Source organism: Hoplias malabaricus, chromosome 12 (genome assembly GCF_029633855.1).
Source record: "Hoplias malabaricus isolate fHopMal1 chromosome 12, fHopMal1.hap1, whole genome shotgun sequence".
NCBI lineage: Eukaryota > Metazoa > Chordata > Actinopteri > Characiformes > Erythrinidae > Hoplias > Hoplias malabaricus.
This window is the reverse complement of record NC_089811.1, coordinates 5357911-5380663: the sequence shown is the minus strand read 5'-3', so window position 1 is coordinate 5380663 and position 22753 is coordinate 5357911. Positions and strand designations below refer to the sequence as shown.

General features: G+C 43.7%; 1 pseudogene; it reads left to right on the top strand.

The window, feature by feature from the left end:
- Window positions 1-22753, top strand: part of LOC136710951 (receptor tyrosine-protein kinase erbB-4-like) — a 361050-nt pseudogene that overhangs the window by 246277 nt on the left and 92020 nt on the right.

The following is a 22753-nucleotide window of genomic DNA, read 5'->3' as shown; positions in this document are numbered from 1 at the left end:
ACAGACAGAACTCTGCGTTGTTTCTACATGTGTCCCGTATCTCCCTCTGATCTCAACCTGCTGTAAACAGTGGATTAACCATGACTCTGGTGTTGAATTCAGCCACAGTGACGCTGCAACTAAGCACCTCTGCGTTTTTTGTGAGTCACATTCTTTTAAGCCAATCGACAGTGTTTACCTGTTCAGTGTTCGTGCCCCTCCAGACCGGCACTTGTACACCCCCAACACACACAGGTTTAAAGCCCCCTTATAAAATACAATGGTGCTATGTAAGTGCTACAGCACTGAAAGCTCTTAAGGCTTTTAATGAATGTAAATGAGGTGGTAACGCAGTGGAGCAGTGGCTGAAGCTGGAGGAATTATGGATGGAGTGATGCAGGGAGATGGAGAGATGAGTGTGAGAGAGAGGGAAGTGATGTGTGACAGTCAGAGAGGGAGGAAGGAGGAGGAAGAGGACAGGGAAAAGTACAGCTATTGTTCTTAATCACTGTTGTGCTGAATCGATAGGCGCTCAAGCATGCTTCATTATCTGTAATGCGACTGAAAGGGCTAGCATTAGCTGAGCAGGGTGCCAAAACTGTGTGTGTGTGTGTGTGTGTGTGTGTGTGTGTAGGCAGACTTTCAACTTATACACTACAAAGGAGAGCAGGAAGTATTGTAGACATTGTTGTTAGACTTGTTAAGAAAAGATTCAGTGATTTGTGGGTGGTGAATCAACTGAATTGATTTTCAAAGGTTAGAATCAAATATATTTAATAATGATATTTTAAAAAGTGCCCGTAGATGTGAGTGTGTGAGTGAATGTGTGAGTGTGTGTCGTCCTGTGAAGGACTGAATGGTCTGAATGTAATAGGATTGGTGTGAAATCGAAGAGTTCATGATTCAGTGAATCCCCATTCATTCATTTATTCATTCATTGTCTGTAAGCGCTTATCCAATTTGATTATGACTCTTAGAGAACGGATTCACTGAATCAGAAGGACTGGCGCCCCCCTCCAGGGTGTGTTCCCGCCAGGAAGGTTCCGGACCCACTGCGACCTTGAACTGGATAAGTGCTTTCAGACAATGAATGAATGTTTTTATAAGGTATTTCACACACACACACACACACACACACACACACAAGGAGAGAGAAAGATAAAGGTTGTGGATCTTTTGAGTTTAATGCAGTGGTTATGTGTTTGGTCTGCAGGAGAATGTGAAATGAGGAGACGAGAGGAGGGTGAAACAGGAGTTTCATGGCGAGCGGCATCTCTCTCTCTCTCTCTCTCTCTCTCTCTCTCTCTCTCTCTCTCTCCCTCTGTCTCTCATTCTTTCGCTCACTCTCTCTCTGTCTAATCAAAGCTCTTAGCACACATTTATAGCCTGCTATCATTCAAAAGTGTTACATCTCTGTAAGAGCTCTGCACACACACACACACACACACACACACGCATGCACATATGCACGCATACACACACACAAAACACACATTCGTACAGTCCTCTGTGAGCGAGAAACAGACACACACATATTCCAGCCCTCCGACTGTGAGATGAAAGTGTGGGAGATCCAAAGGGACCACCCATTCAATCGAAGTGAGCAGAATCATCCTGTAATGAGCTCCACACCTGTGACTGACACACACACACACACACACACACACACACACAGATAAAGGGCTCGAATGTGGGTTTCAGACCTGTAGAGATGTCCTCAATTACTCTCTATGTAATGCTCCAAAGACGTGAGCCAGAAGAATTTAGCAAATGGAGTTTTGGCTCCACAGTGTCTCCGAGGATTCACCTCCCATTCACGACCCACCTTCTCTGAGCATTATCTTGCGGCTTGTTTTCTGTGAAGGGTTTAAGCTTAATTTTAGTCTCTGATGGTGAATTAGCAAGACAGCTTTAATGCTATACATTCGCCACGAACCAAGTCCCTGGACTAAGGTCAGACTAAGGTCAGCTGTAGTCATAGTTTCCGTCGGTTAAGAACACACTCTGTGGCACAGTGTCAAGGCAAGTGCTATCTTACAGCTCCGGGGTCTCAGGGCCCTGGGTTGAGTCCTCACCCCAGGTCACTCTCTGTGAGGAGTGTTGTGTGTTCTCGCAGTGTCTGTGTGGGTTTCTTCTGAGCAGTGACACTACTTGTTGAACCAACGTACCTCCCTTAGCTGGAACGCTTGCTGTGGAAAATATATGTCCAGGGCCCCAGTGGGTGGTCTTCAGTTGTGTATTCGGTAGTATGGGATTTGTCCAGTTGGTGACCAGCACAGTTTAAGGGTTTGGAATCATTATAAACGGCTCATTTCTGTCCAAATGCATTTAATGCAGATATATAGACAGTCCAAGTGACATTGCTGTGTTTGGAATGTCAGCTCAATGCATATTCAGATGGGTTTAGAAGTGTACATCTCCTCAGAGGTTTGTAATCAGTGATGGGATTCGCTAGCGGCAGACCCTCCACTTCAGTAGAGAGCTCTCTGTGAGATAGTAGGCGTTTGGTTGTATGTGGAATGATGTCAGTGTCACTTGGGAGCCACAGGTTTATCCTTTCAGAAGTGGCTGTCTTTTTCTCTCATCTAAAGGGTTGTCTCATCCTCTCTCTCTCTCTCTCTCTCTCTCTCTCTCTCTGGAAAGACTGATATCTCCACTCCTTTTGCTTGGCCATTCCTCAGCTCTGAAATAACTGATCTCTCCCCCCGTTGTTTAGACGCTTATCTCTCACCGTCCTCTTCTTTTACCTCACTTCCACAGAGTAATTGCCCCTGTCATTCACCCCGGCACTGTAATGATAGTGCGGATGGTGCCCAGGTCAGCACTGTTCATTCCGGCCCCTGCCCGAGGAACATCACTCTTCGGATCGCCGAGGAATAAAAGCAGGCTGCGTTCCTTTGTGTCTCGGACAAAAGCCCTTTTTATTGGAGAGCTGAAGGAAGAGGGAGCGGAAGTGTAAGCTTGAGTTACAGCACCACAAGGAACAATTTCGCATCCTCTCCCTTGTCCTCTGATTAACCTTAGTAGCAACGCAATATCAGCTCGCTAATGAGGCACTGGGGAATTCTTCAGGAAGACTTTGGAAAAGTGCCTTGGATTAGCTTGAAGATTTCACACACCACAAACTTTCAATCCAGCAGCGGCATTCTATAATTACCTGATGGTCCACGCACTGGCCACTTTATTACAAACACTGCTTCTTTGTTCACTGGATACAAAATGGGATAAGGTTAGGCCTGGTGGTGTTCTGTACAGGTTCTGTACAGCATCCACTAGCACATTTGCCCAAAGATATTGCAGCTGGACCTGTAGATCCTGCACAGTCTTAGGTTGCCGAAGCTGGCATCCTAGCGGTTCCCATAAATGCTTGAATGTAGAGTGTTGGAATCTGGTGGAGACATTCCTAGGAAACCCTTGCCCCAGCATCATTCTGCTGAAAAAATGCCTGTTGGGTGCCCTGCTACGAGAGGCAACATGTGAAAACAGGACGTCCTGCACATCTCTGAGCTGCTCTGAGTGTACCTCCCATTACTATTTGGCGTGACCGATGTTTGGCTCCCTAGGTCATCACACTAGCAGTTGGGGGCGTTATGTTGCTCCACAACAAAAGCAGAAGTGAGGCGCTCATCACAAGGCCTCCATGCTGGAACCAGACTGTAGCCAGATCTGTGGTAGTGAGTCTCTAACAGAGCACTGGACACCAGTGTTCAACACACTGGACACTTTGAGAACAAGCCAGCCTTCACCAAAGTCACTGCAGGCTCATGGGCTTCAACAGAGGTCCTTTGAGTAGTGTCTTAGATTAACATCCAGCAGATTTGCTGTGGGACTAGGAGTCTCCTTCCAACATGTAAGAGGCTGATTAACTGGATTTAAAGAATTCCTTCTTATGTTCCTTTTTCGAATCAGATCCTTTATCAGGCGAAAGCCCATGAGGAAGCTTTTGGCGAGAAAAACAATGTGAATAACTTAGACGTTTGAGGGTGCCCTACTTTTTTTTTTATCCCCCTTGTCTTCCTCATGCACATTGACCCAACTTCTTCAGAAGCCTATGAGAGCTTCACACTGTAAATGAAGCCGAGTCAATAATCTCCATAACACACAGTAGAGCACAAAACACACATACAAACGATGTATATTTTTTTGTTTGTAATAAAATAAAACTGTTGTATTTTGGTGAAGGCTCATGGTTTAAAGCGGAGTCTGCCTGCAGCTCGAGATCAAACCAGTGAGGGTTCGAAGCGTGACTGTTTGAAGTAAGTATGAAAGAGAGAAGAATTGGGACTGATGCGAAAAGGGCACCTTCTCAAAGATGTGTGGCTCCACTGGGCCTGAGGAGGAGGGCGTACTCACCTGAGCTATGACCTCAAGAACCTGAGATGGCTACGTCCAGAGCACAAGCTATATTCATTAATTCTGATTATTTTGCTCAGAGCAGATTTGTCTGCCTTGACTGTTCATTCATGAACGTAAGTGGCCGGTATCTGTCCGTAATGTGAAAAAAAAATCTCTCTCTGAATCACTGATACGCTTAAGTTGCTTACATCTTGTTTACATCATGTTACATATTATTTGTGAGACGACTGGATAAACAGATTGCATGCATTGCATTGTGCTCAGGAGTCCCAAATGTCTTCTTACACCCTGTGTAGTGCACACTGTAGGTCATAAAATACGTTTCTGCACTCATGTTTTTGTAATTTGCTATAAACTTCACATCTTCCAGTAGAAGTAGTGCCCTGAAGTGCACTGTGCAGGGAGTATAGGGCACTATTTGGGACACAGATCAACCTCTTGTCTACTGTCGGCGTTGACTGAGGTGAAATCTCTTGGCAAATTTTCATGAAATCCGATTTGACGTTTGACATTTATGTCACATGCTGAGAAATCGGATACCTATCAGACCTAGGAGCACATATGAAAGGGACTCTAATCTAATTTGACCATGTGATATTGTCACTTCAGCCTTGTAGTGTGAACATAGACAAGAACTGAGACAATATCTTGAACATCACTAAAGATATGTTCACACACAAGATAATACGTCAAATCAAAACGAAAAACGCTTTGGATCTGAGCCTATGGATCATTCTCAACGGCCATGGAGTGATGTAAATGTTCGATCTGGCTTTTATTGCTGTAAATCAGATATGAATTCAGTACCATATTTGAAAGTGGCCCAAATCCAAATCTAAAATGTAAGATTTGTGCTGTTCACACAGTCACCCGAACAATACATCCGTGTCATTTATGAAGAAACAGATCGGACTTTGGCAACTTTACCTGCTCTTTGGATGTAGATCAAGTGAAGTGGCGGCTTAAGAGTAGAACGTGAGATGACGTGAGGCACGTGACACCTGTCCCTCTCTCACACCCAACAAGTTCAATATGTATGTAAATGAGTAGTAATCAGACTAACGGGTGCTGAGTCTCTCAAACATGCTAATGGTGTCATTACACTCTTCTTATTCTTAATTGGTTTCTCTTTCCTTCCCCTCCCTCCTTCACTTTCTCTGTTTTTTCCATGTGAGAACTCTCATTTTCTCCTCCCTCCCTCTCTCTCTCTCTCTCTCTCTCTCTCTCTCTCTCTCTCTCTCACTCTGACTCTGCTTTCTTTATTGACTCTTGTTCTCTCTTTCATTTTCTCTTTCTGTCCTCTCTCTTTCTTATTTATGACTCTCTCTCCCTCTCTTTCTCTCTTGCTCTCTCGCTCTCTCACTCTGTTTCTTGGGCTCCCCCTCTCTCTTGTTTCCCTCCCTCAGTCTTTCTCTCTGAACTGGAACAGGTGGAGTATTAATTATGCATTAAAATATACAGGAGACGGGTTGTGATCCGCACGACTGCACTCCTTTTGCTTGCTGTGGACTCCAGGATCACCATCTCTCCATCCCACCCTCGCTCTCCTGCAATTTCTCTTTCATTCTGCATCTCACCATCTCTCTCTCTGACTCTCTCTCTCTCTCTCTCTCTTCATCCCTCATTCTCTCCCCTTCCATCTCTCTGAAGTCCAGTGCTGAAGGACTCCATTTCCAGCCGCGGCACGTCTCAGAGGCTGAAAGGAGCTTTTGTTTCTCGGGCACACTTCCTCCAACAAAACTCGGCCATGGGGAAGAGAGAAAAGAGTCCAGCGATTGTGTCCAGGACTTTCATTGGCCTGGACAGGAAGTGCTTCGGTTGTGGCCAGTTTTGAGTCCCTTAGAGATGGGTTCAAGGGAAGGTTGTGTTTGCTTGTGTAATTTCATATTAGTAAAATCATACTGAGGGTTCTTCACCCTGTGAAGGACTGGCGCCTCCTTTAGGGTGCAATTCCGCTAGGGCTCTGGACAAAGGCGACCCTGGGATAAGTGCTTACAGATAATAAAAAGAACAATTTTGAGGGTTCTGATGAAGTGGTTTGTCACTAAGTTCCTTTAGAATGTGTATTGCTTATCTTATCAAACCAAAACTGGAGTCTTATTTTCCATTCATTTCCTTGTGTAGGTAGATTATCTAGGATCTGATCGCCACCAAAATATTTCCTGAGACATTAATAACCTGGACTTCATAATTCCACAGTTTCAGATGATAAGAACATTAGGTGAAGGGCAACTGTTTTTACTCGTGTTCAGTGGTTCCTGTTTTTCAGAGAAAGCAGACTTCCAAAACTATCATCACATTAACCTTCCTCCTGTGTTAACTTTCTGTTACCATCTCTTATGATAATGGGTTGGCTTTGACCTGTGTTTTAATCAGCCATAAGACCCCCTAAAAACAATTAATTATCAATCAATTTGTTTCTTACCTATTGTTTACCTTATTATTGTTCCTTATCCATGAAAGTATTGGTTTTAATTGTTCACTGTTGCCAACTGTAAACTGGAGATGTACACGATACAAAACACCAACTCTAAACTGACTGGGCCTTACATGTCTGGACATGTCTGTCTTTCCTTGTTTTGTGAAACAGACAAAGATAGAAGCCCCTAACTGAAGCTCGAGTGGTTGTAGGAGGAGCCAGCTGTAGGCTGTTGGTGTATAATGTGTTTATGAGTCCAGATTTGGCACTTGTTTTTGTTTTCTGATTTAAAATTAAACCTGGGTTGAAATTGACCCTAACAAAAAAAAAGCCATAATTTTAATAACAAATAAAACAAATTGTATTATTATTTTTTTTTAAATAGAAGTTCCTGACAAAGTCAAAAAATCTTGATACAGCAACAAATTTATGGAGGCCTTGTATTCATTTAAAACCTAAAAAGGTCGGTCAAGACCCTAACACAAGAGGAAGGTTAAAAATATAGTGGAAACTGGACTCCAAACAACAATCATTTGGATAAATGTGTCCTCTCTCTTTTTTGACTCTGAAGCAGCTCTCAGCAGGGACACAGGGAGTGTTTTAGGTAGGCGGTGCTAAACTTTTCGTCCAATTAAATGTCTTCAGTCAGATCACGTTTATAGAACACTGCATAATATATTTACGTTAAAATGACAGCTTTGAAATATTTGTGATGCTCTGAACTGTAATAGTGAGAATAGAGTCTCACCACAGGGCACCCCATGTTCAGCACTGAAAGGGGAGGAGCAGGACATGTAGCCTACACAGCGCCGGAACTCCTTAAAATGTCCCAGCTCCACCTCTGTGCATCACTGTTACTGATACAGGGCACAGTACTGTACGTCTCAACCCAAAACCCAGATACTAAACTGGTTTGGGAAAACTAGGCCCATTGCTTTGTATTTAAAGAGCACAAGCAAGTACCGCTTTCTGGTTGTGCAGCTTCCCAATCTTCTGGAGCTCTGCGATAGGGGGCTGACAGAAGCCGCCCTAGAGTGTGTGCACCAGCTCACTTGCCAGTCGAGTAAAGGAGGTCACAAAGGCTGTTTTTGTATCTCGCTATCTCTTCAAACCAAATGCTGCACCTCAATTAGCTGAGTTCTTAGCTGGATCCTCTGGAGGAAGTGAGGCTTGGCTTTTCTTCTCGGTCCAGTGTCAGCCCTGCTCAGTCCCTCTGCTTCCGTCCCCTTCTGAGCGGCATCTGGGGCTCCCTGCCAGCTGCATGGAGCCCTCACATTAACACACATCGCATTTATATCATGGCTTTATCTGGTTCTGCACGTGGCTGCCCTGCTCTTCATTATGACATTTTTTTTCCCTTTGAGGGTTCCACTCATCCACCTGGAAGAAGCATTCAGGGCTGGTATTTAAGAGTAACATCAGCTGCCCTCCAAACCACTTCCGCGGCCTATAAATAACAGTGGGCACTTGAGCAGGAGATACATGGTAGACATGCCAATGGTATGAGGTGCCTATACCTCCACCTGCAGCCCAGGAAGAAGCCACAGTGTGTTGCTTTTCCACATGGGGTCCAAAGTGAGTTTTATTAGCTGTCAAGCAACAACCCCCAAAAGATTTCGTAATGCTCTCCAGCTTGTGTGAGATCCGGCAGGTAATCCGTCAGTTATTCCCCAGCGAGAACACACTCTAAAACTTGTGCATTAAGTCCATGTGTAATGTTTTGTTAAAGGGTAGATGCAACAAAAAAAGATGTACCCATGCCTCGCCATTATCTGTAAACTAAGCTCGTAATCGCAACAAGGGGTTTTCCTTTACTTATGCAGTTCATTATTGAGTAAACGGTGGGAGAGAGAGAGAGAGAGAGAGAGAGAGAGAGAGAGAGAGAGATGTGTGCCCCCATTCTCTCCCTCGCTGCTATGTATTGATCCACTGACTTGAAAATAAATTAGTTGGAGGAGAAGAGAGAGAGAGAGAGAGAGAGAGAGAGAGAGAGAGAGAGAGAGCGAGAGAGAGAGAAATAAAAATAAATAAATGCTTCAGGAAAGTGAATGCAGTTTGCCGAATGGGCTCTGAAAGAAATCTTAGCAAAGTAATCCTTTAATTAAATTAGGCAAAGTACAACAAAGATGCCTCTGTTTGTTGTTGACTTTTTTCTCCCCCCTGTCTCTTTCTATTTCCTTCCTTTTTGTTCCCCTGCTTTTAAACGGCAGCAGGTTTCTGAGGTTGCTAGGTAACTGGGATGGGTTGAGTGGCCGATGGCCGGGATGGAGGGGATTGAGGGGTATTTGGCAGGCAGTGAGGGGTGTGTGGTGAATGTGTGGGGTATGGGGCAGACTCTGGTGGTCATGGAGTGTATTTCAGCAGAACTGCTAATGGTATGGAGAGTCTAATGTGCTGTGGAAGGAGGGGAGGATTATCACACCAAATCAAGTCTAGTTGTTTTAATTGTCATTTTAAACATGTAGTGGGTACAGTACACATCGTAATTAAACTACGTTCCTCCAGGACATTAATGCCACATAAACAATCTGCACAAGACTACATAAAGTACACGAATGGGTAACATTTGTTAGTGTTGGGTGAGTGTTATTTTGGAGAGACGGATCTTCTATATAGGTTCTTTGGGGAGCATGGGTATGTATGTATGTTATTTGATGTACTTTGAAATGTATGTACAGTATCTGATGGGCTTTGGTGTATTAGTAGGGTATTTGGTGGGCGCTGGTATTTTGGTGGGCTCTGCTATGTATGGAGAGTATTTGTTAGGCTCTGTTATGTATGGAGGGTATTTGGTGGGTTCTGCTATGTATAGAGGGTATTTGGTAGGCTCTGCTATGTATGGAGAGTATTTGGTGGACTTTGGTATGTATGGAGGGTATTTGGTGTGCTTTGGTATGTATGGAGGGAATTTGGTGGGCTTTGGTATGTATGGAGGGTATTTGGTGTGCTTTGATATTTTGGTGGGCTCTGATATGTATGGAGGGTATTTGGTGTGCTTTGGTATTTTGGTAGGCTCTGGTATGTATGGAGGGTATTTGGTGGGCTTTGGTATGTGTGGAGGGTATTTGGTGGGCTTTGGTATGTATAGAGGGTATTTGGTGTGCTTTGGTATATATGGAGGGTATTTGGTGGGCTTTGGTATGTATAGAGGGCATTTGGTGGGCTTTGGTATGTATGGAGGGTATTTGGTGGGCTTTGGTATGTATGGAGAGTATTTGGTGTGTTTTGGTATTTTGGTACGTCCTGGTATGTATGGAGAGTATTTGGTGGTCTCTGGTATATATGGAGGGTATTTGGTGGGCTTTGGTATGTATGGAGGGTATTTGGTGTGCTTTGGTATTTTGGTGGGCTCTGGTATGTATGGAGGGTATTTGGTGGGCTTTGGTATGTATGGAGGGTATTTGGTGTGCTGTGGTATTTTGGTAGGCTCTGGTATGTATGGAGGGTATTTGGTGGGCTTTGGTATGTATGGAGGGTATTTGGTGTGCTTTGGTATGTATGGAGGGAATTTGGTGGGCTTTGGTATGTATGGAGGGTATTTGGTGTGCTTTGATATTTTGGTGGGCTCTGATATGTATGGAGGGTATTTGGTGTGCTTTGGTATTTTGGTAGGCTCTGGTATGTATGGAGGGTATTTGGTGGGCTTTGGTATGTGTGGAGGGTATTTGGTGGGCTTTGGTATGTATAGAGGGTATTTGGTGTGCTTTGGTATATATGGAGGGTATTTGGTGGGCTTTGGTATGTATAGAGGGTATTTGGTGGGCTTTGGTATGTATGGAGGGTATTTGGTGGGCTTTGGTATGTATGGAGGGTATTTGGTTTGCTTTGGTATTTTGGTACGTCCTGGTATGTATGGAGAGTATTTGGTGGTCTCTGGTATGTATGGAGGGTATTTGGTGGGCTTTGGTATGTATGGAGGGTATTTGGTGTGCTTTGGTATTTTGGTACGCTCTGGTATGTATGGAGGGTATTTGGTGGGCTTTGGTATGTATGGAGGGTATTTGGTGTGCTTTGGTATTTTGGTGGGCTCTGGTATGTATGGAGGGTATTTGGTGGGCTTTGGTATGTATGGAGGGTATTTGGTGTGCTGTGGTATTTTGGTAGGCTCTGGTATGTATGGAGGGTATTTGGTGGGCTTTGGTATGTATGGAGGGTATTTGGTGTGCTTTGGTATTTTGGTGGGCTCTGGTATGTATGGAGGGTATTTGGTGGGCTTTGGTATGTATGGAGGGTATTTGGTGGGCTTTGGTATGTATGGAGGGTATTTGGTGTGCTTTGGTATTTTGGTAGGCTCTGGTATGTATGTAGGGTATTTGGTGGGCTTTGGTATGTATGGAGGGTATTTGGTGTGCTTTGGTATTTTGGTGGGCTCTGGTATGTATGGAGGGTATGTGGTGGGCTTTGGTATGTATGGAGGGTATTTGGTGTGCTGTGGTATTTTGGTAGGCTCTGGTATGTATGGAGGGTATTTGGTGGGCTTTGGTATGTATAGAGGGTATTTGGTGTGCTTTGGTATTTTGGTGGGCTCTGGTATGTATGGAGGGTATTTGGTGGGCTTTGGTATGTATGGAGGGTATTTGGTGGGCTTTGGTATGTATGGAGGGTATTTGGTGTGCTTTGGTATTTTGGTAGGCTTTGGTATGTATGGAGGGTATTTGGTGTGCTTTGGTATTTTGGTAGGCTCTGGTATGTATGGAGGGTATTTGGTGGGCTTTGGTATGTATGGAGGGTATTTGGTGTGCTTTGGTATGTATGGAGAGTATTTGGTAGGCTCTGTTATGTATGTAGGGTATTTGGTGAGCAATGGTGGCTGTATGAAGTAGTTTAGAGCTCTGGTGGAGTTGGAACTAAAGCCAAAGCCACATCTTCTCTGTGGGCACTGTGCCAATGTCAAAGCTGAGTGTGTCTACTGACCAGAACAATCCTTTAGTGACCACTGCCCAGCTCAGTCCAGACACACACTGCTCTTGCCTACAGCAGGGTGAGGAGTGTAATCAGCAGTTCAGACTGGAAGGTGTGTTTTTGTGTGGTTTAATCTGTCTGGTCATTCCTCATAGTTGCTCCAACTGAGCAGGGGCAAGTATGAGCAGCCACTGAGGTCATGGTTTCTTTGTGCAACTTTGAACTATCCCCTAGAAATCGACTCCACATTTCTTGAGTTTACTTTTAGTGCAAATCTGGATTTTTTTTTTTTTTATGATTGGCTGTAGACATTACATGCATTGGAAGAGATGGTTCATATGCATGCATAAACCCACAGGAAGGAAGAAGGGGGTGTGGTTTCCATCCTCCAAAAGTCACATAGTGCAGTTTCTGCAGTGCTGAAAAGCTGTAATTTTAGGGTAAAAAGTCTTCATGGTGCTACCTAATGCTATTGATAACATTTAACCTAACTCTAATCTGCAAAATTTTATAAAATCAGATTTGTTGGTGTTGGATAAACATATAGCTAACAACTAACCCTAAACCTACACTTTAAACCTTATCTCACTAAGTAACAAATGATTAGAAACAGCAGTGTTTGCATTTGTGTAATGTTCTCGCATACAGCACTGTTTCTGTAACACTTCTTCAGGTACATAAGAAAGAGCTTGAGTGGATTTTGTGCAACAGTGCCACAAGTGGATGGGAGCTTACATAGTGAACATAAAATAACTGAAATTTGATGTAATAAAATGTACAAATTGTTAGTAATTATAAGGAGTATTTTTAGTTAAAACATGTGCAAACATTTTTGAGAGGTTTTTGGATTCTTCATCAAATTGCACCATTTATCACCACTCACCATTCATTTCCAGTCCAGATATATGTATGTATGTTCACTAAGGAGACTCCCCTCCCCAATCACAATCATACCAACACCCCATTTGTATTTGTTGGAGCTGTGTGAGACTGGCAGGGTTGGTGTTCTCTGGCCTTAATTCAGACATGGACGGTCTTGTAGTACAGCAAGCACGTTCTCCCGTGCCATCCCTGTTAGAGCAGCCATGTGGGCCGGCCATTAACCGAGATAAATGAGACTGTGGTGCTGGGATGAGGCTGCCAGTGCGGTCGCTAAAGAGAGCTGGTGTGTCTGAGGCCATTAGGAGACTGACAGCAGCATGACTGGACCTGCCACTCCACGGCTTCGTCCAGCTGATTCTCAGCCTGTGTGACAGCTGCCACTGACCAACACCAACACAAAATAACACACTCTCACAGCTGACTCTGCCCACAGGCGTCCTGTGATGTCAGAAACACAGCAACATATTCACACAGACACATCACTTCACATATGGATCTGCACATTATATATCATTATAAATAATCATAAATGTTACTCAATTATATTGTGGCCATGCCTGTTGTGGGAGGAGCTTAGGAGATCACGGGGGAGCTCCCAGCATGCTCAGCGGCTGCCCTTTTGGTTAGTTCAGGGTGTGCATGCTTTAGTGTTGGGGGATGGCAGCTTGTACACTTGCTCCTTTCTGCCTAGTGCCCTTGTAAGGGTGCTAAATAAAGGTTGCTTGTTGCTATAATGGCTCAGTCTCATTTCTCTGACTCTAGTTATGTCGCCATATTTCTGTCATTCAGGCATGTGCCTTAATCCAAATTATATTGCAGTTGTTAAAGGGATAAAATAAACATATTAGGTAGGCATTATGAGAGATACATTGCCAGTTTTGCTTGTAAATGCGTGTCCTCCTCTAATAACCCCTAACTGTGGGACTGTCTGAGTCTGAATGGCCCCTGCAGTTATTCTGTGAGAAGTGGCATGCAGAGCAAATGACCCCAGCCTGCAGCTGCTTGTGCCCTCCCACTGCCCTGACCCACATGCACCCCACTATCGTCCACTCACACCACTGCCCATAGGGGAGCTTTCAAATGAGCATCGGGGAAAGAAAAGAAGAAAGAAAAAAAGAAAAAAATGGGGCTATTGTTACTCTACTGTGCCCTGACACGGTCCATTAGGTTGTTACCCTGTTGGCACAGCACGCAGTAATGTCATGCGACAAGTGGATGTGTGTTTGTTTCCTTGAAAGAGAGAATTGTTTCAGCAGAACCTGGGAATGTGCTTTATTTCACTGGTACAATCTGTGCTCAGTGTGTGTTGAAGAATCCCCAAGGTCATGTTCATTATCAGAGTTCACTCTAGCGTGTCTCGTTTCTTGTTGTTTTGGTTAAAATTTATATAATGGAAGTTTGCTACCGCTGCTGCTCTTAGCTACTCCTGTCTGTTTTCGCAGATAGCGCTACATCAGGGTCAGAAACCACAAAAGCACATGTATCAGAGATTAGTTAAAAGTGTGATGTGGTTTGAAGCAAGTCACAGCGCTAATTGGTGCTGTATTATGGCACTTTTCCGCGTTTGGGGACCTGGTACTTGGTTGGTTTTCCACTACAGCGGCTCCCCTTGAAATGTAGCCGGAGACGCTGCAAAAAAAAACTGTCTCTAATGAGAACATCAAGCTTTGGAAACTACAACAATGGCAATTTTTAAGCACTGTTTACTCATTATGTATTCACATGTTGTTGTTGTTGTTGTTGTTGTTGTTGTTGTGTTTTAGGACTGAAAACAGCATAGTTCATCAGTCCAGACATATTAGTGTTTTTTTTTATTTATTTTTTTTTTCCCTTGTTGCACCATCCAGCTCTCACTGGGGTCTTTTGTCGGCCACGAAGCCGAGGAGTGTTTTCACATTTTTTATGAGCCCCTGTTGTAAATCAAGTAAAAGTAAACATGCTTCCTAATGCGATTTTGCAAAAAGCTAGTTTTTGCTGCGTGTCCGCGTTTCATCAATATTGACAGGTACATATACTTCGAAAACTAGCACATATTCTGTATTTGTTTCACACATGTATTTCATCCGGGGCAGCACGGTGGCGCAGCAGGTAGGTGTCGCAGTCACACAGCTCCAGGGGCCTCGAGGTTGTGGGTTCGATTCCCGCTCCGGGTGACTGTCTGTGAGGAGTGTGGAGTGTTCTCCCTGTGTCTGCGTGGGTTTCCTCTGGGTGACTATCTGTGAGGAGTTTGGTGTGTTCTCCCTGTGTCTGTGTGGGTTTCCTCCGGGTGACTGTCTGTGAGGAGTGTGGTGTGTTCTCCCTGTGTCTGCGTGGGTTTCCTCCAGGTGACTGTCTGTGAGGAGTGTGGTGAGTTCTCCCTGTGTCTGCGTGGGTTTCCTCCGGGTGACTGTCTGTGAGGAGTGTGGTGTGTTCTCCCTGTGTCTGCGTGGGTTTCCTTCAGGTGCTCTGGTTTCCTCCCACAGTCCAAAAACACATGTTTGTAGGTGGATTGGTGACTCAAAAATGTCCGTGAGTGAATGTGTGTGTGTGTGTGTGTGTGTGTTGCCCCCTCCAGGGTGTATTCCCGCCTTGTGCCCAATGAGATAATGAATGAATGAATGAAATGTATTTCATCCAGGACATATATATATTTTTTTTATTTTACACTGTTCTAAAATGAAATCTATTGAATATTAACTTAAAGAGAATGTAATGTATCTTTAAGGAACACAACTAGACTTGAAAACCACTGCTGTAGCTTTAAAGCTAAATTTACCTTTAGTGGCTATGATGTACCTGTACTGTACCTTGTTTTCTGACAGTGTAGGAGAATGTTTCACAGGAGACAAACCTGATGGTTCTAACTTACTGGAGCCTAGGCTTAGAGTTACAGGCATAATGAAGATCTTCAAGCATGTTCAGATGTCCTTTGCTACCCTCAGTTTTGCAGTGGTGGGGAGCTAGGAAGTGTGTGGAGCACTCAATGAGTAAAAAAAAACAATAATAATAATAGAACACGTCACCTGCAGTTTTGACTGACCTTGCTGTTCTTCCCACCTGCAGTCGATCCGGGAGGTGACGGGGTATGTCCTGGTGGCTCTGAATCAGTTTGACTATCTGCCACTGGAGAACCTGCGGATCATCCGGGGAACGAGACTCTACGAGGATCGCTACGCACTCGCCATCTTCCTCAACTACCGCCGCGACGGAAACTTCGGCCTGCGGCAGCTCGGCCTCAAGAATCTCACAGGTATGAAATACTCCGCTTTGATGTGAGCGACTGGTGAGAGCGATGGTTGTGGTTGTGGTTGTGGTTGTGATCACCACAGCAGGGCAGCAGCAGAGATAGATCTCCATAGGAAAACCTTCTTGTGAAAATGTGTTGTAAAAGTGTGGTGAAGTTCATTCTTACTTTCTACATCATTCATCCTGCTCTTTTTTTATAATCTGCTTTTGGTTTGTTTTGCTCTGCTGTCGACCGAAGGAGGACGGTGGATCCCCTTTGAGTCTTGGTTCCTCTTAATGTTTCTTCCTTTTCCTTCCACTGTCGCCTCAGCAATGATCACTTGGGGCTAGGACCCTGAATTCTGTAAAGCTGCTTTTTTGAACAACACCAGCTTTAAAATGTGCTCTATAAATAAAATCAAACTGAATATTGAGAAAGTAAACCATATAGAACAAGGGGGCAATATCTCAGTCTGACAGCTAGCGTAAAAAAGATTGTTTTACTTCTAAAGCTATATTTTTAAAGTGAATGTAGCCTTTAAGTTCCTTGTCCAAATGTCTTTACAAACTTGTGTTATTTAGTATCTGAGAGTACTTCGTGTAGCTTACCCAGCCATGCTTTGTTTACGAGAGTGTACTAAATCTTTAGCGGCAGCATGGTGGCACTACAGGTACAGTCACAGTCACACAGCTCCAGGCCACTGTGCGTCTGGAGTGTGCCGGGTTCTCCCTGTGTCTGTGTGGGTTTCCTCCCACAGTGCAATAATACATTTGTAGTGTTAGAAATTGTCCACAGGTGTGAGTGTGTGTAAATGGTTGAGTGTGTGTTGCCCTGGTATCAGAAACAGAACGTAATCAAAAGCTTTGTTCAGTTGCAACGTTTTTCATTTATATTTGTCAACAAAATGTTCACATCTTCATTGTCTGTAACCCTTATCCACGTCAGGGTCGCGGTGGGTCCAGAGCCTACCTGGAATCATTGGGCAAGAATACACCCTGGAGGGGGCGCCAGTCCTTCACAGGGCAACACACACACACACACACACACACATTCACACCTACGCACACTTTTGAGTCGCCAATCCACCTACCAACGTGTGTTTTTGGACTGTGGGAGGAAACTGGAGCACCCGGAGGAAACCCACGCAGACACAGGGAGAACACACCACACTCCTCACAGACAGTCACCCGGAGTAAACCCACGCAGACACAGGGAGAACACACCACACTCCTCACAGACAGTCACCCGGAGCGGGAATCGAACCCACAACCTCCAGACCCCTGGAGCTGTGTGACTGCGACACTACCTGCTGCGCCACCGCGCCGCCCATGTTCACATCTTTCATAATAAAAGTCTTTAAATAATCATAATAACAAAAAGTCAAATCTAAGGATTTTAAAAGTTGTATTCCACTGAAAACACAGCAGTGAAGGCTGCAATAATATATGCATTTTACATTATATATTATTTATATTTACCACAACCCTGAAATGGATAAGCAGATTAGATGATGATGATGATGATGATGATTTATATTTTAAATTAGATGTATTCGAGACAAGTGCACGACCCCCTTTAAGTACCATTTTATGAAGAAATGAAAACGCCTTACTCCTTCATAAAAGTCAGCATTCAGGAGGGATGGATTTCTGTGGGAAGTCACCTGTGTGGGGATAGTTGAGGGCTTTAGGAGTAAATAAGTCTTTGAGTTGGGTGAGAAACACATGAATATGTATTTGATATGTGATTGAATATTTTTTTTTTCCTGGAGTTAGGGCCGTGTGATTGCAGAGCGCTGAAAGGCAGTCTGTCTGAATAATTGCAGCTGGAATTAGAGCTATAAAACCCAGCGGGCTTGTTTTGGAGGGAAATGGCAGGAGCTTGTTTAGAGTGACAAGGCAAGGTCAAACTGCCAGCACGGCTCAAACAGCCTGAGAGAAGAGGTGAGGCCTTTTGTGTTTGTAGAAAGTGCAGGTTTCTGATTTGCAGAGGTGGGGAATGGTGTTACAACAGATTTAATTAGATCCTGCTAGCATCAGCACACTCTCTGATTAGCTTAGTTTGGTGCTTACAAAGTGCTCGGTGGTGGGGTAATGTGTCATTTTCTTCGAATCACATTTGTGCATGCATGACCCTGCATCCATCAATGAACATTAGATTCCAGAGGGTTGTCAGTAAAGCTGGATTATTTCCAGTACGTAAATAAAGCTGAATCTAATCATTGCTCAACCTAAAGGGGACCCAAGTGAACACAATTCTGGGCTCTTAATGAAGTGTCTGTGACCTGCTTTGGTCAAAATACCACAAGGCTCAACACCACAGCAGTGTTCTCCTCCTGTCCAAACAGCCTTGTTCAGAATGGGCCGTTCCAAATGGTATTAGACCACAGTTATTTCATTCATTCATTCATTATCTGTAACCCTTATCCACTTCAGGGTCGCAGTGGGTCCAGTGCCTACCTGGAATCATTGGGCGCAAGGCGGGAATACACCCTGGAGGGGGCGCACATTGAATACACACATCCTAGCAACGATGCCTGGGCGTATAAGACAGCAGTGGGTTGCCTAGACTTTTTTAGCCAATGGGGAACCTGTTCAGCACAGCTATGCACCCACACTCCAAAACACTCACACTTATAGCTCTATGTTTTATATATATCATTTATTTTATTATATTTTGACAATATTTCCACTGTAAATTCTTCACCACATTGTTGTGAAATCACATTGTCCGTGACTATGGAGTGGCACAGAGTATTTTGAAGTAGCCATTCATCTTCAGTGCGCTCTTAAACCTATCCAGCCACTGAAGTGTCACAATATAAACAGCTTCTGATTCAAACCCTTGAATCTCACAGTAGCTGTGAGTAACCTTGCCCACTCTTGGCTGTGTGCCTTTTTTCCACAAACGCTGGCAGCTTTAAAATTAGCAGAAATACAGCTGGACTTTTAATAGCGCAAATCTGTGCTGAAGATACTTTAAGAGACTATTATCAGCACAGTTCCAGTCCTGATCCTGATCCAGTTCTTTAATCTAAAGACAATGGTGTATGGAATCAGTGCAGTATCTATAATGTCCATTGCCCGTTCTCTCAGCTTCACTGATCATAAAGGAGCACTTCATATTTTCTGTTGGGTTTGTAAGCACCAGATACACTATGGGGTGTAGGACTATGTTAGAGTAGTGGAAATATCAAAAATGTCAAGGCCAAGTTGTGCTCCAGGACCACGGCTAGCAACTGCTTCTCTGTGGAAGAAAAGGAACCATGTTAGTGGTCTTCCACAGCAAGTAATCTAAGAGAAAGTGATGATGTGAACATATTAGAGAAGAAACTGTGCAGAGAGTTGAATTCTCAGCAAAACAGCCAATCAGCAAATCTCCCAGAGTGCCACTCTCTTCATTAGAAAACACCCACAGTTTGAATTGAACTATTAGAAGAGAAGTGGAGAAAAGTACCAGCAGTTTTGTGCCCAACTCTCTGCTGGGCTTTGCCTCATCTGGGCTTCTCTGTAAAGCTAACTGCTGAGTCCTAAGTTATATGGCACTGCTCATGTGCTTCAGGCAGTTTATTCTGCTCCGTCCTCCCTTCTTTGTCAGGGCGATCAAACTAAACGTCCGATATGTTTCACTGCATTGCATTTATGTCAAGAAGAGGGTCAGTATTAATAAACAATAGTTACAGAGACTTGGGTAACATTTAATATGAATTATAACACATTTAAAAGCCATGATTCACATATTTAGAAATCGATACCTGATGATTTAACAAATATCTTATTTCAGTATCCACAGAATGGTGCTCATAAAGACAAATTTAAAATAAATACGATATTTCTTATGTTTAAGGGCTCAGTTTCATTTGTTTATAACACTGTTATAAAAGCTTATAAGACAGAGTTCTAGTTAATAATGCTGTAATTGAGCTCAGTTGAAAACTTGAATACCTTTAATCTATAATATGGTATGTGTTTTTGTGCACTTTTTCCAGAGTATTATTTGTTTCGAAGCGTCTTTTTTATTAACCTGTTTTATATAGAAGTCCCATTATTATGACTGCTTAATAACAGTCTTATAGGCCCATGCGTTGTTAGCTGTTTAACAGCTGTTTATAAACACAGTCATGCTCTGCTTAACATCCTACCAATCAATGTCCATTTGAGTTAATGTCCAAAGTCTTAAAAATGATAATAGCAAATAAAAGCTGTAGGTTAATACTGGACATAAACAGCACCAAAGCAGATGGACAGCTGGTAGGTAGCTTTGCCAACAAAGACACTCTACAATACTACAGTACTACCTGACACTAACACACACACACACACACACACACACACACACACACACACACACACACAAATGAATGCAACAGTGGTAATGTCCATTCAACGTCTACTTCGTTTAGCACCTGATTTTACAGAATGGTTTGCAAACCAGTGCATATTTGTAATGAACTGTTACTTCATAGCTATGATATGCAGTGCTTATATATGAATTATGCAGCATTCACATGATGTGCTACAAAGAAACTGCTGACAAAGTTTTGCTCTACTTTTTATTTTAAAGTCACTGTTCTTTGGTCTTTGAAGTTAAGCGCTTTTTAGCCAAAGTCATAGTCAGCCTGAGACTGTCCAGTACAAAGCTTCCTCCTGATCTTTGCCTCACAATTATGCAGTGTGCACCCCTCCCCCAGGCTAAGAAATTATATGTAATTATTTTGTACCTGTTCTATCTGTAAAAATAGTGTGTTTTTGTGCGTGCACTCTACACCTTTCCCCCACCTCATGATGAATCATTTGTACATTCATTTTTTTTTGCCATTGTTCTCTAAACAACACAAAAAAATGTATATTTCCACTAATGCGCACTGGTTCCTTATGATGTGTTTGCTTTGAAACTTGATTTATCAGTTATTATTTAACTCTCTTTCTCTCGTAGCTCATTGAAACAAGCAGAACATTTCTGTTGAAAGATTCCAAGCTTCCAACACCAATCTTTTGTTGATTGTGTGAGTAGAAGAGGCAGTATTATATATTAATTTGAATACACAATGCATAGAGCTGATTAGGTGTAGGCTAGTCATAGTGCCCAAGCACACACCTGTTCACCACTGAAACTGGAGTCTGGGGCAGTGGAAGAAGTGGGCCTGGTTTGATTATTTGAGTTTTCTTTTACGTCATGTGGACTGTGGGGTTTTTGTAAGGTTACCTGTGTGAGGGAAGGGAACCAGCAGGGGCAGTTTGATAACAGAGGCGATTGCTCTAAGACTGCAAGGGAAGCTCAGCTTCCCCTAAAATGTCAAAAAATAAGTGATCAAATATATACTGTTGTGTGTACATGTCATTGAATAAATATGCACTACAACGTGATTAACTTTTGTTCAGAATCAGCTTCTTATCACTGGTAAAGACGCGGCTTTCCTCTCAATCATTCCCGCAGCTTCACAGTGCTTTAAACAGTGAGGACGCTGAGCGTCCACAGAGTTCAGTAGTGAAGCAGCGAAATGCAGCGAAACGAGATGAGTCATTGGATAAATGCTGGGCTTTGTCCCGCCCATCAGACACTCAGCGTCTCTGGGGGTCTATGGGGCAGTGGGCTGGCCTCGGCTGGCCCGGACGCTCAGCTTCTGCATGATGATTGGATGATCTGTCTGAGGCTGAATCCCTTTTTGATTGACAGCGAAATGAGCGAATCAGCGATCCTTTGGTGTAAAGATCCGTGGGAGCATTACATTTTCATTTTGTTCTGAGTTGAACCGGAGACTTTCCTAATCCTCTTAGCGGCATTCACTTTGTTAAAAACGACTAGCGACAAATCGAGCTTCTATTTCTGGTGAGTTCTTTGTAGCTGCTTGTGTTTGGAGACTGACTTCTATCACTCTTTCTGACTTCTATCGCAGTTTCTGTCCAGCGTATGCTGCTGAGCCCCTCCACCGTCAAAAAGCACTCACAGGCGGACACACTTCACATGGGCCAAGGCCGTTTAAGCAGCCTAGCTCTGCTGGCCATTGAGAGGACACTAGTCAAGTCCCTGGAAAAGACGCCTTGTTGGTACGACAGGGTCACAGATCATTTTCTTGAAAAGGAACGGAGGGTAGAATTTACGTATAAATAAACCGACACATTTTATGATGTAGGCCGAAATTGAGCTTCCCCTCCTTGAAAGACCAGCATCCGCCACTGTTTGATAATCAGGGTAGTGGCCTTCAAATCTACACCTTGTATCCAGGTTCCAGGCCAGGATTGAAAGTGGCTAACTGGTATGACACTATACAAGGTCAGTCAGGCGGATTAGCAGTTGTACCTATAATGTAATAGCTGGCCAATTTGAAATCCCGGCCTGGATCCTGGATCGAACGTCTGGATTTGAAGAGTTCTTCTCAGGTTCTGCTGCTTTTTCATGTGATGCACTGCCCAATGACTGTGGGAAAAGGACTAGAAAAAAACAAGAGAGAGAGAGAGAGAGAGAGAGAGAGAGAGAGAGAGAAGCAAACTCATAGAGATCAATAAACTGTACTGTACCCTGTACTTCAGAGCTTGAAGCCACTAACCTGTCTGAGCTGTGAGGCACTTGCTCTCTTGATCTTGAAGTGGAGCTAGATGACCTCATCAGTTGCCAGCTGTGCAGGATTCCCAGCCTCACATCAGGGCTCATGTGATCAACCACTGAGCACAGCACAGCTCTGTTGGAGAGCAGCCTTTGGTTGTGACTGCTTGGGAAAAATGTCCCAGCATCCACAGTATATTGAGCTCAATGCTACACTTAAGCTCACACTCGCACTGGGTTTTTGCTCGTGGCTACGAGTGGGACCAGAAATCTGGCCCGTAAACTGTCCTCCATGTTGGTTCAGCAGTTCCACATTTTGAAACGAGTGTAGAAGGAAGTTCTCAAGGAAGTGTTTTGTTAGCTCTGCTTTTACTGTGACTTACGCTTCTGCTATGTTTTTGAAATCTGTTTAAGAGTCTTCCATGTTGGCTCAGACACAGCAGACACAGAGGAGTGTGACTGAGGTC